At 40.3% G+C, this 12,409-nt stretch overlaps 1 protein-coding gene across 1 annotated transcript in view; it reads right to left on the bottom strand.

Moving 5' to 3' along the window:
* Positions 1-12,409, bottom strand: part of DACH2 (dachshund family transcription factor 2) — an 864,497-nt gene that overhangs the window by 246,420 nt on the left and 605,668 nt on the right. The gene's annotated exons all lie outside the window — the stretch shown is intronic.

Raw genomic sequence — 12,409 nt, 5'->3', positions numbered from 1 at the left:
ACCAGGGAAGTCTTTATATGCAAGACAGCAAAAGAGACACAGATATAAAGAACAGACTTTTGGATATAAAGAACAGACTTTTGAACTCTGTAGGAGAGGGCGAGGGTGGGATGATTTGAGAGAATAGCATTGAAAATTGTATATTACCATATGTGAAATAGATCACCAGTTCAAGTTTGATGCCTGAAACATGGCACTCAAAGCTGGTGCACTGGGAAAACCCATAGGGATAGAATGGGGAGGGAGTTGGGTAGTGGTTCAACATGGGGGACACATGTATACCCATGGTGTCTCATTCATGTCAATGTATGGTAAAAAACAGCACAATATTTAAAAGAAATTAGCCTGCAATTAAAATAATACATTCAATTTAAAAAGAAGAAAATAAACACATCTTCAATTTTTATTTTATTTACATGAGAAACTAACCTAAATTTATTTATTAAAAAAAAATCATGATGATTACAAATGCATATCAACTCAGACAAACATGCCCAGTAGGATGCCTCTTTATAATTATAACCTAACCTTATTTCTTGCATAGCTACCAATTAGCCTTTTATTAATTTTTGTCTGATATTTCCTGATGGTTCAGATGGTAACGAATCTGCCTGCCATGCAGGAGACCTGGGTTCCATCTCTGGGTTGGGAATATTCCCTGGGGAATGCAATGGCAACCCACTCCAGTACTCATGCCTAGAGAATACCATGAACAGAAGAGCCTGGCATGGCAGGCTAAAGGCCGCAAAGAGTCGGACACAAGTGAGCAATTATCACTTTCATTTGATATTTCCAATGCAGTAGCCACATGTTGCTATCTAAGATATTCAAATAAATTAAAAATTCAGTGTCTCAATCACACTAGCCACATTTTAAGTGCTATAGAGTCCCATGTTTCTGTGTATGTAAAAATATTTCCATCATCAAAGAAAGTTCTATTGGTCAATCAGAGTGAAAGTCACTCAGTTGTGTCCAACTCTTTGCAACTCCATGGACTATACAGTCCATGGAATTCTCCAGGCCAGAATACCAGAGTGGGTAGCCCATTCCCTTCTCCAGAAGATCTTCCCAGCCCAGGGATCGAACCTATGTCTCCCACATAGCAGGTGGATTCTTTACCAGCTGAGCCACAAAGGAAACCTATTGGTCAGTGTTGGTCTATATTTCAGACTTACTACCTCCCTATTAATATAAAATGGTGACGTTGAACTTTAGGCAAAACTATGATTTTAACACAAGATATACCAAAAACTGAAAATTCAATTTGCAAAAGTATTCACAATTCCTTTCCTCGGGAGGTGGGCAAACATTATAATCTGATTAAAAAACACCAGCATCTTTTTAAGATTTCAGAAAACTTTAGCAAGACTATTTAACAAAATCAGTGCCACTTTACCCACAATGCCCCTTAAATGAATCCAGAAGCCAATATATGGAGTGAAAAAATGAAGAGGGATCAGAAATAAGTCTTAGGTTATCAATTCTATAAGGAGATGACTGGGATGTAATAATGTGTTACAATTTCTAGGAACTGTTTTGGAAATTAATACTCTAGTTTGCTGGTCTGAGAATATACACACATACTTGGACTCATCACATTAGTTCACTAGTTCACCACACTGTTTTAATGAGTGCAGTGATATAATTTAAAGAAAATCAGCATAGATTAATATTTTAATAAGAAATTATTTTTCATTGACATATTTCTTCTATAACAATTTACTACACATTTTAAAGTTTGCTACTATCAAATGAAACTGATACTGTGTTTATATATAAATAAGAGACTGATATATAATGCATACAGCTTTAATTTATAAGCAGCTTTTCTGTAAATAAGTTCTTATATAGTTTATATATTTTAACATACAAAGATTTCTAATTTGAGAAATATTAACACCTAGCTTTATTAAGTATTCAATATCAATTATTATGACGGGGTTACCACTGAATAGATAGTAGATTCACAGAATATTAGTATTTTTTCAACCTCCAGATGATGACAGTACTCTCACTTAAGAGCTAGATATTCTCATTCTATCTTCTGTGAAGTTGAGTTTTCTTTTAAGAAGCAGTGTAGCTCTGTCATTCTATAAGGAGGAAGGTAAAAGCCTGGGAAAAAATATAGGCAAATAAATAAATACAAGTTTTGGATATTTTAGTTCTTGGATTGCTTGGTGGGTTTACTGATATTTATATTATTATACTTTATAATTACATTTATGTTATATATTTGTTTTCTATATTTTAAATATTTTTAAAATAATAAAGGGAAAATACACACTGGCCACTGACAAACCCATTTGGTTCTTAGAATCAAATTACTTAATGTTAAGATGTGGTACATTAACTATTTAGGGCAAGACTGCTTTTAACCAAATATTGATGAGAGAAGAGTAGATATGTCCAGATATCAGAGAGTGAACAGAACTAATTCAAAATACTTGTCATTTTCTTATAAGGTAGAAATCGTATATTTTTATCAATTAAGACAAGCCAAAATGGAGAAGAGTAACAGATTTTTAATTTGTGGAATGTCATTTCTGAGCCAGAGAAGATAAACACTGAAAATCCAAAGGATTTGTATTGACAATGATGCTACTCATCCTTAACATGCACGACATCTTAATGAGTGAGTCCAGATTTATATTAAACATGATTCTATTGTGCATTTTGGACCATTCAGCTGTAAAAGATCAAAACCAACTGTCTGTATATACCAATAAAAATCAATTCAAGATAGAATAAGTTTGACACTGAGGTCACAACCTTCTTTGCTGGTAGAACATTTGGACATTTACAGCTTGTAAATTTCCAATCACATATTTCCTGAGCCCTGTGGCCAGTAAAGTTAATGAATTGTGACTTCAAAAGTTGTCAAATCTTTTATGGTTCTACAGTGGAGGTGACAAATCAGATCAGATCAGATCAGATTAGTCACTCAGTCGTGTCCGACTCTTTGCGATCTCATGAATTGCAGCACTCCAGGCCTCCCTGCCCATCATCAACTTCTGGAGCTCACTGAGACTCACGTCCATCGAGTCAATGATGCCATCCAGCCATCTCATCCTCTGTCGTCCCCTTCTCCTCTTGCCCCCAATCCCTCCCAGCATCAGAGTCTTTTCCAATAAGTCAACTCTTCGCATGAGGTGGCCAAAGTACTGGAGTTTCAGCTTTAGCATCATTCCTTCCAAAGAAGTCTCAGGGGTGATCTCCTTCAGAATGGACTGGTTGGATCTCCTTGCAGTCCAAGGGACTCTCAAGAGTCTTCTCCAACATCACAGTTCAAAAGCATCAATTCTTCGGCACTAAGCCTTCTTCACAGTCCAACTCTCACATCCATACATGACCACAGGAAAAACCATAGCCCTGACTAGACAAACCTTTGTTGGCAAAGTAATGTCTCTGCTTTTTAATATGCTATCTAGGTTGGTCATAACTTTCCTTCCAAGGAGTAAGCGTCTTTTAATTTCATGGCTGCAGTCACCATCTGCAGTGATTTTGGAGCCCAGAAAAATAAAGTCTGACACTGTTTCCACTGTTTCCCCATGAAGTGATGGGACCGGATGCCATGATCTTTGTTTTCTGAATGTTGAGCTTTAAGCCAACATTTTCACTCACCTCTTTCACTCTCATCAAGAGACTCTAGTTCTTCATTTTCTCCTTTTCCTATTTGGAAACACTCTGTTGTTCCATGTCCAGTTCTAACTGTTGCTTCCTGACCTGCATACAAATTTCTCAAGAGGCGGATCAGGTGGTCTGGTATTCCCATCTCTTTCAGAATTATCCACAGTTTATTGTGACTCACACAGTCAAAGGCTTTGGCATAGTCAATAAAGCAGAAATAGATGCTTTTCTGGAACTCTCCTGTTTTTTTCCATGATCCAGTGGATGTTGGCAATTGGATCTCTGGTTCCTCTGCCTTTTCTAAAACCAGCTTGAACATATGGAAGTTCACAGTTCATATATTGCTGAAGCCTGGCTTGGAGAATTTTGAGCATTACTTTACTAGGGTGTGAGATGAGTGCAATTGTGTGGTAGTTTGAGCATTCTTTGGCATTGCCTTTCTTTGGGATTGGAATGAAAACTGACCTTTTCCGGCCTTGTGGCCACTGCTGAGTTTTCCAAATTTGCTGGCATATTGAATGCAGCACTTTCACAGCATCATCTTTCAGGATTTGGAATAGCTCAACTGGAATTCCATCACCTCCACTTGCTTTGTTCGTAGTGATGCTTTCTAAGGCTCACATGACTTCACATTCCAGGATGTCTGGCTCTAGGTCAGTTATCACACCCTCGTGATTATCTGGGTCATCAAGCTCTTTTTTGTACAGTTCTTCTGTGTATTCTTGACATCTCTTCTGTATATCTTCTGCTTCCGTTAGGTCCATACTGTTTCTGTCCTTTATCGAGCCCATCTTTGCATGAAATGTTCGTTTGGTATCTCTGATTTTCTTGAAGAGATCCCTAGTCTTTCCCATTCTGTTGTTTTCCTCTATTTCTTTGCATTGATCGCTGAGGAAGGCTTTCTTATCTCTTCTTGCTATTCTTTGGAACTCTGCATTCAGATGTTTATATCTTTCCTTTTCTTCTTTGCTTTTTGCTTCTCTTCTTTTCACAGCTATTTGTAAGGCCTCCCCAGGCAGCCATTTTGCTTTTTTGCATTTCTTTTCCATGGGGATGGTCTTGATCCCCGTCTCTTGTACAATGTCACGAACCTCATTCCATAGTTCATCAGACACTCTATCTATCAGATCTAGGCCCTTAAATCTATTTCTCACTGCCACTGTATAATCATAAGGGATTTGATTTAGGTCATACCTGAATGGCCTAGTGGTTTTCCCTACTTTCTTCAATTTCAGTCTGAATTTGGCAATAAGGAGTTCATGGTCTGAGCAACAGTCAGCTACCAGTCTTGTTTTTGCTGACTGTATAGAGCTTCTCCATCTTTAGCTGTAAAGAATATCATCAATCTGATTTTGGTGTTGACCATCTGGCGATGTCCATGTGTAGAGTCTTCTCTTGTGTTGTTGGAAGAGGGTGTTTGCTATGACCAGTGCATTTTCTTGGCAAAACTTTATTAGCCTTTGCCCTGCTTCATTCCGTATTCCAAGGAAAAATTTGCCTGTTACTCCAGGTTTTTCTTGACTTCCTACTTTTGCATTCCAGTCCCTTATAATGAAAAGGACATCTTTTTTGCCTGTTAGTTCTAAAAGGTCTTGTAGGTCTTCATAGAACCGTTCAACTTCAGCTTCTTCAGCATTACTGGTTGGGGCATAAACTTGGATTACTGTGATACTGAATGGTTTGCCATGGAAACGAACAGAGATCATTCTGTCGTTTTTGAGATTGCATCCAAGTACTGCATTTCGGACTCTTTTGTTGACCATGATGGCTACTCCATTTCTTCTGAGGGATTCCTGCCCGCAGTAGTAGATATAATGGTCGTCTGAGTTATATTCACCCATTCCAGTCCATTTCAGTTCGCTGATTCCTAGAATGTCGACATTCTCTCTTGCCATCTCTTGTTTAACCACTTCCAATTTGCCTTGATTCATGGACCTGACATTCCAGGTTCCTATGCAATATTGCTCTTTATAACATTGGACCTTTCTTCTATCACCAGTCACATCCACAGCTGGGTATTCTTTTTGTTTTGGCTCCATCCCTTCATTCTTTCTGGAGTTATTTCTCCATTGATCTCCAGTAGCATATTGGGCACCTACTGACCTGGGGAGTTTCTCTTTCAGTATCCTATCATCTTGCCTTTTCATACTGTTCATGAGGTTCTCAAGGCAAGAATACTGAAGTGGTTTGCCATTCCCTTCTCCAGTGGACCACATTCTGTCTTATCTCTCCACCATGACCTGCCCATCTTGGGTTGCCCCACGGGTATGGCTTAGCTTCACTGAGTTAGACAAGGCTGTGGTCCTAGTGTGATTAGATTGACTAGTTTTCTGTGAGTATGGTTTCAATGTGTTTGCCCTCTGATGCCCTCTTGCAACACCTACAGTCTTACTTGGGTTTCTCTTACGTTGCGCGTGGGGTATCTTTTCACGGCTGTTCAAGCAAAGCACAGCCATTGCTCCTTACATTGAACGAGGGGTATCTCCTCACCGCCGCCCTTCCTGACCTTCAACTTGGGATAGCTCCTCTAGGCCCTCCTACGCCCACACAGCCACGGCTCCTTGGACGTGGGGTTGGTCCTCCGGCCACTGCCCCTGGCCTCGGGTGTGGGGTTGCTCCTCCCGGCCGCTGCCCTTGGCCTTGGGCATGGGGTAGCTCCTGCCACCCACCACCCCTGACCTTGGGCTTGGGGAGTGGGGTGTCTCATAGATTCAAGGAATTAAATCTGGAAACAGAGTGCCTAAAGATCTATAGACAGAGGTTCATAACATTGTAAAGAGGCTGCTGCTACTGTTAAGTCACTTCAGTCGTGTCTGACTCTGTGCGACCCCATAGACAGCAGCCCACCAGGCTCCCCCATCCCTGGGATTCTCCAAGCAAGAACACTGGAGTGGGTTGCCATTTCCTTCTCCAATGTATGAAAGTGAAAAGTGAAAGTGAAGTCGCTCAGTCGTGTCCGACCCTCAGTGACCCCATGGACTACAGCCTACCAGGCTCCTCCACCCATGGGATTTTCCAGGCAAGAGTACTGGAGTGGAGTGCCATTGCCTTCTCCCGTAAAGAGGCAGGGACCAAAACAATCCCAAAGAAGAAGCAATGCAAGAAGGTAAAAAGGTTGTCTGAGAAAGCCTTACAGACAGCTGAGAAAAGAAGAGAAGTGGGAGGCCGTCCTAAGATGGCAGAGGAATAGGACGGGGAGACCACTTTCTCCCCAACAAATTCATCAAAAGAACATTTAAACGCTGAGTAAATTCCACAGAACAACTTCTGAATGCTGGCAGAGGACATCAGGCACCCAGAAAAGCAGCCCACTGTTTTCTAAAGAAGGTAGGAAAACAATATAAGACAAAAAGAAAGACAAAAGAGGTAGGGACGGAGCTCCGTCCCAGGAAGGGAGTCTTAAAAAGAGAGAAGTTTCCAAACACCAGGAAACACTCACTGCCAAGTCTGTGGTGAGCCTTGAAACCACACAGAGCAACATACCTGGGAGAGAAAATAAATAAATAATTACAACCCACAGATTATATGCCCAACAGTAACTCCCCCAGCGAAGAAGCAGCACAGACGCCTGCACCCGCGACTAGCAATCGGGGGTTGGGCAGGGAGGCACAGGCTGCATTGCTTAGAGTAAGGACTGGGCCTGAATGCCCCGAGGGCAATCTGAGGGAACTAACTTGGACCAGCAAAACCAGACTGTGGGATAGCTACCACATGAAAAGCCCTAACCTAAGACACTGCCAGGCCTGCTCACAGAACAAAGGACTGAACAAAGCTAGCCGGTTGCAGATCATCCCCCTCCGGTGACAGGCAGCCAGAGCCAGAAGGGGGCAATCTCAGCCCCAGAGAGACATTATCTACCAAAGTGCAAGCAGGCTTCCTTGCTAACTAAGACTTCTTGGGACTCTGGATGGTCAACATCTGCCTGAGAAGGCACGCCGGTTGTACACCCAGAAAACTGAGTGGCAGGGATGGGGGATGTGATAAGTTGCAGCGACCGTGCTTGTCAAACACCTCATCACCTGAGCTTCTAGGACCTGGGAAGGGCAGGAAACGCGGGCCCAACCGAGTCTGTGCCTCTGAGGACTACCCAAGTGCTTGAAACTGAGAAGCTTAGTCCTTGGAGGTGCATGCAGCCCAGGGCCGACCTTGGACAGTTCCTAGCAGAGCAACCTATACCTGAGCAGTGTGGGCAGGGAGGGCACACGCGCTGTGAGCAGGGGCAGGCCCAGTGTGGCTGAGACACTGCAAGCACACTCCAGGGTTATTTCTTTGCAGTGTCCCTCCATCCCTACAGCACGACTGAACAAGTGAGCCTAAAAAAGTGTCCACCACTGCCCCCTTGTGTCAGGGCAGAAATCAGACAGTGAAGAGACCAGCAAACAGAAGAAGCTAAAACAGAGGGAACCATCTTGGGAGAGACAAGTGCAATAGATTAAAACCCTGTAGTTAGTACCGACTACATAGGAAGGGGCCTATAGATCTTGAGAAATATAAGCTGGAGCAAAGAACTAGACAAAAATGAACTGATCCGACACTGCCCACAACACAACCAGAGAAAGTCCTAAATATATTTTTACTACTTTTACTATCATTTTTTAATTTATTTTTAAATTTTTAATCCCTCTATTACTCCTTTAATTTTCATTTTTATAATCTACTACTTTGCAAAAAAAAAAAAAAAAGAGAGAGAGAGACCCTATTTTTATTTGGGAGTGAGATTACTGGCTTACTGCCCTCTCCCTCTTTGGACTCTCCTTTTTATCCACCAGGTCAACTCTATCTCCTCCCTCCCCCTTCTCTTCTCTACCCAACTCTGTGAATCTCTGTGTGTGTTCCAGATGGTGGAGAACACTTAGGGAACTGATTACTGGCTGGATCTGCCTCTCTCCTTTTGATTCCCCCCCTTTATCCTTCTGGCCACCTCTGTCTCCTTCCTCCCTCTTCTCTTCTCTGTGTAACTCTGTGAACATCTCTGAGTGGTCCAGACTGTGGAGCACACGTAAGGACGTGATTACTGGCTAGCTTGCTCTCTCCTCTTTTGATTCCACCTCATCTCATGTGGGTCACCTCTAACTCTCTCTTCCCTCTTCTCTTCTCCATGTAACTCTGTGAACCTCTCTGGATGTTCCTCACTGTGGAGACACTTTTCATCTTTAACCTAGATGTTTTATCAGTGGTGCAGTATAGATGGAGAAGTCTTGAGGCTACTGTAAAAATAACACTGAAAACCAGAAACAGGAAGCTAAAGTCCAAACCCTGAGAACACCAGAGAACTCCTGACTCCAGGGAACATTAATCAACGGGAGCTCATCAAACGCTTCCATACCTACATTGAAACCAAACACCACCCAAGCACAACAAGTTCCAGAGCAAGACATACGATACAAATTCTCCAGCAACCCAGGAACACACCACTGAGCTTCAATATACAGGCTGCCCTAAGTCACTCCAAACCCACTGACATCTCATAACTCATTACTAGACACTTCACTGCACTCCAGAGAGAAGAAATCCAGCTCCACCCACCAGAACACTGATACAAGCTTCCCTAACCAGGAAACCTTGACAAGCCACCTGTACAACCCCACCCACAGCGAGGAAACTCCACAATAAAGAGAACTCAACAAACTGCCTAACACAGCAATATAAACAGGATGAAGAGACAGAGGAATATCCAGCAGAATAAATGTCCACCAAACCAAACAAAAGAGGAAGAGATAGGGAATCTACCTCATAAAGTATTCTGAATAATGATAGTGAAAATGATCCCAAATCTTGAAATCAAAATGAAATCAGATAAATAGCTTAGAGACAAGGATTGAGAAGATGCAAGAAGGTTTAACAAGGACCTAGAAGAAATAAAAAAGAGTCACTAAATAAAGAATAATGCAATAAATGATATCAAAAACACTCTGGAGGGAGCAAATAGTAGAATAATGGAGGCAGAAGATAGGATCAGTGAAGTAGAAGATAGAAGAGTAGAAATAAATGATCAGAGAAGAAAAAAGAAAAACTAATTAAAAGAAATGAGGACAATCTCAGAGACTTCCAGGACCATGTTAAACGCCCCAACATTTGACTCATATGAGAAACAGAAGAAGAAGACAAAAAGAAAGACCATGTGAAAATGCTTGAGGAGATAATAGTTGAAAACTTCCCTAAAATGTGGAAGGAAATAATCACCCAAGTCCAAGAAACCCAGAGAGTCCCAAACAGGATAAACTCAATGCTAAACACCCAAAGACACATATTAACCAAATTAACAAAGATCAAACACAAAGAACAACATTAAAAGCAGCAAGGGAAAAACAACAAATAACACACAAGGGGTTTCCCATAAGGATAACAGCTGATCTTTCCATAGAAGCTCTTCAGGCCAGGAGGGAATGGCAGGACATACTTAAAGTGATGAAAGAAAATAACCTACAGCCCTGATTACTGTACCCAGCAAGGATCTCATTCAAATACGAAGGAGAAATCAAAAGCTTTACAGACAAGCAAAAGCTGAGAGAATTCAGCACCACCAAACCAGCTCTCCAACAAATGCTAAAGGATCTTCTCTAGACAGGAAACACAAAAAGCGTGCATAAACCTGAACCCAAAACAACAAAGAAAATGGCAACAGGATCATATTTATCAATAATCACTTTAAATGTAAATGGATTTAATGCCTCAACCAAAAGACAGACTAGGTGAATGGATACAAAAACAAGATCCCTATATATGTTGTCTACAAGAGACCCACCTCGAAACAAGGGACACATAGAGAGTGAAAGTGAAGGGCTGGAAAAAGATATTCCACACAAACAGAGACCAAAAGAAAGCAGGAGTAGCAATACTCTTATGAGATAAAATACACTTTAAAACAAATGCTGTAAAAAGAGACAAAGAAGGACACTACATAACGATCAAAAGATCAATCCAAGAAGAAGATATAACAATTATAAATACATATGCACCCAACATAGGAGCACCACAATATGTAAGACAAGTGCTAACAAGTATGAAACGTGAAATTAACAATAACACAATAATAGTGGGAGACCTTAATACCCCACTAACGCCTATGGATAGATTAACTAAACAGAAAATGAACTAGGAAACACAAACTTTAAACAATACAATAGGCCAGTTAGACCTAATTGATATCTATAGGACATTTCACCCCAAAACAATGAATTTCACCTTTTTCTCAAGCTCACATGGAGCCTTCTCCAGGATAGATCACATCCAGGGCCATAAATCTAGCCTTGATAAATTCAAAAAAAAAAAAAAAAAAAAACTGAAATCACTCCAAGCATCTTTTCTGACCAAAATGCAGTAAGATTAGATCTCAATTACAGAAGAAAAACTATTAAAAATTCCAGCATATGGATGCTGAACAACACTCTGCTGAATAACCAACAAATCACAGAAGAAATCAAAAAAGAAATCTAAATATGCATAGAAATGAATAAAAATGAAAACACAACAACCCAAAACCTGTGGGACACTATAAAAGCAGTGCTAAGGGGAAGGTTCATAGCAATACAGCCATACCACAATAAACAAGATAAAAGTGAAATAAACAACCTAACTCTACACCTAAAGCAACTAAAAAACGAAGAAATGAAGAACCCCAGGGTTGGTAGAAGGCAAGAAATCTTAAAAATTAGGGCAGAAAAAAATGCAAAAGAAACAATAGAGACCATAGCAAAAATCAACAAAGCCAAAAGCTGGTTCTTTAAGACGATAAATAAAATTGACAAACTATTAGCCAAACTCATCAAGAAACAAAGGAAGAAAAATCAAATCAATAAAATTAGAAATGAAAATGGAGAGATCACAGCAGACAACACAGACACACAAAGGATCATAAGAGACTACTATCAGCAATTATTGGACAAATTGGAAGAAATGGACAAATTCTTAGAAAAGTACCACTTTTCAAAACTGAACCAGGAAGAAATATTCTCCTTCTCAATATTTATCTAAAGAAATAGAAAATCTTAACAGATCCATCAAAAGCATGAAAATTGAAACTGTAATCAGAAATCTTCCAGCAAATAAAAGCCCAGGTACAGACAGCTTCAGAGCTGAATTCTACCAAAACTTTAGATAAGAGCTAACACCTATCCTACTCATATTCTTCCAGAAAATTGCAGAGGAAAGTCAACTTCAAAACTCATTCTATTAGACCACCATCACCCTAATACCAAAACCTGACATAGATGCCACACACACACACACAAAAAGAAAACTACAGGCCAATATCACTGATGAACATAGATGCAAAAATCCTTAACAAAATTCTAACAATCAGAATCCAAAAACACATTAAAAAAAAAAATCATACACCATGACCAAGTGGGCTTTACCTCAGGGATGCAAGGATTATCTGCATATCAATCAATGTAATACATCACATTAACAAATTGGAAAATAAAAGACATATGATTATCTCAATAGATGCAGAGAAAGCCTTTGACAAAATTCAACATCCATTTATGGTAAAAACTCTCCAGAAAGCAGGAATAGAAGGAACATTCCTCAACATAATAAAAGCTATATATGACAAAACCACAGCAAACATTATCTTCAGTGGTGAAAAATTGAAAGCATTTCCCCTGAAGTCAGGAACAAGACAAGGGTGCCCACTCTCACCACTACTATTCAACATAGTTTTGGAAGATTCGGCCACAGCAATCAGAGCAGAAAAAGAAATAAAAGGAATCCAAATTGGAAAAGAAGAAGTAAAACTCTCATTGTTTGCAGATGGCATGATCCTCTACATAGAAAACCC

The sequence above is a fragment of the Bos grunniens genome, chromosome X (assembly GCF_055505025.1).
Source record: "Bos grunniens cultivar Pamir isolate PY7600 chromosome X, Bosgru_T2T1.0, whole genome shotgun sequence".
Classification (NCBI taxonomy): Eukaryota; Metazoa; Chordata; class Mammalia; order Artiodactyla; family Bovidae; genus Bos; species Bos grunniens.
This window is presented reverse-complemented; position numbering and strand designations above follow the sequence as displayed.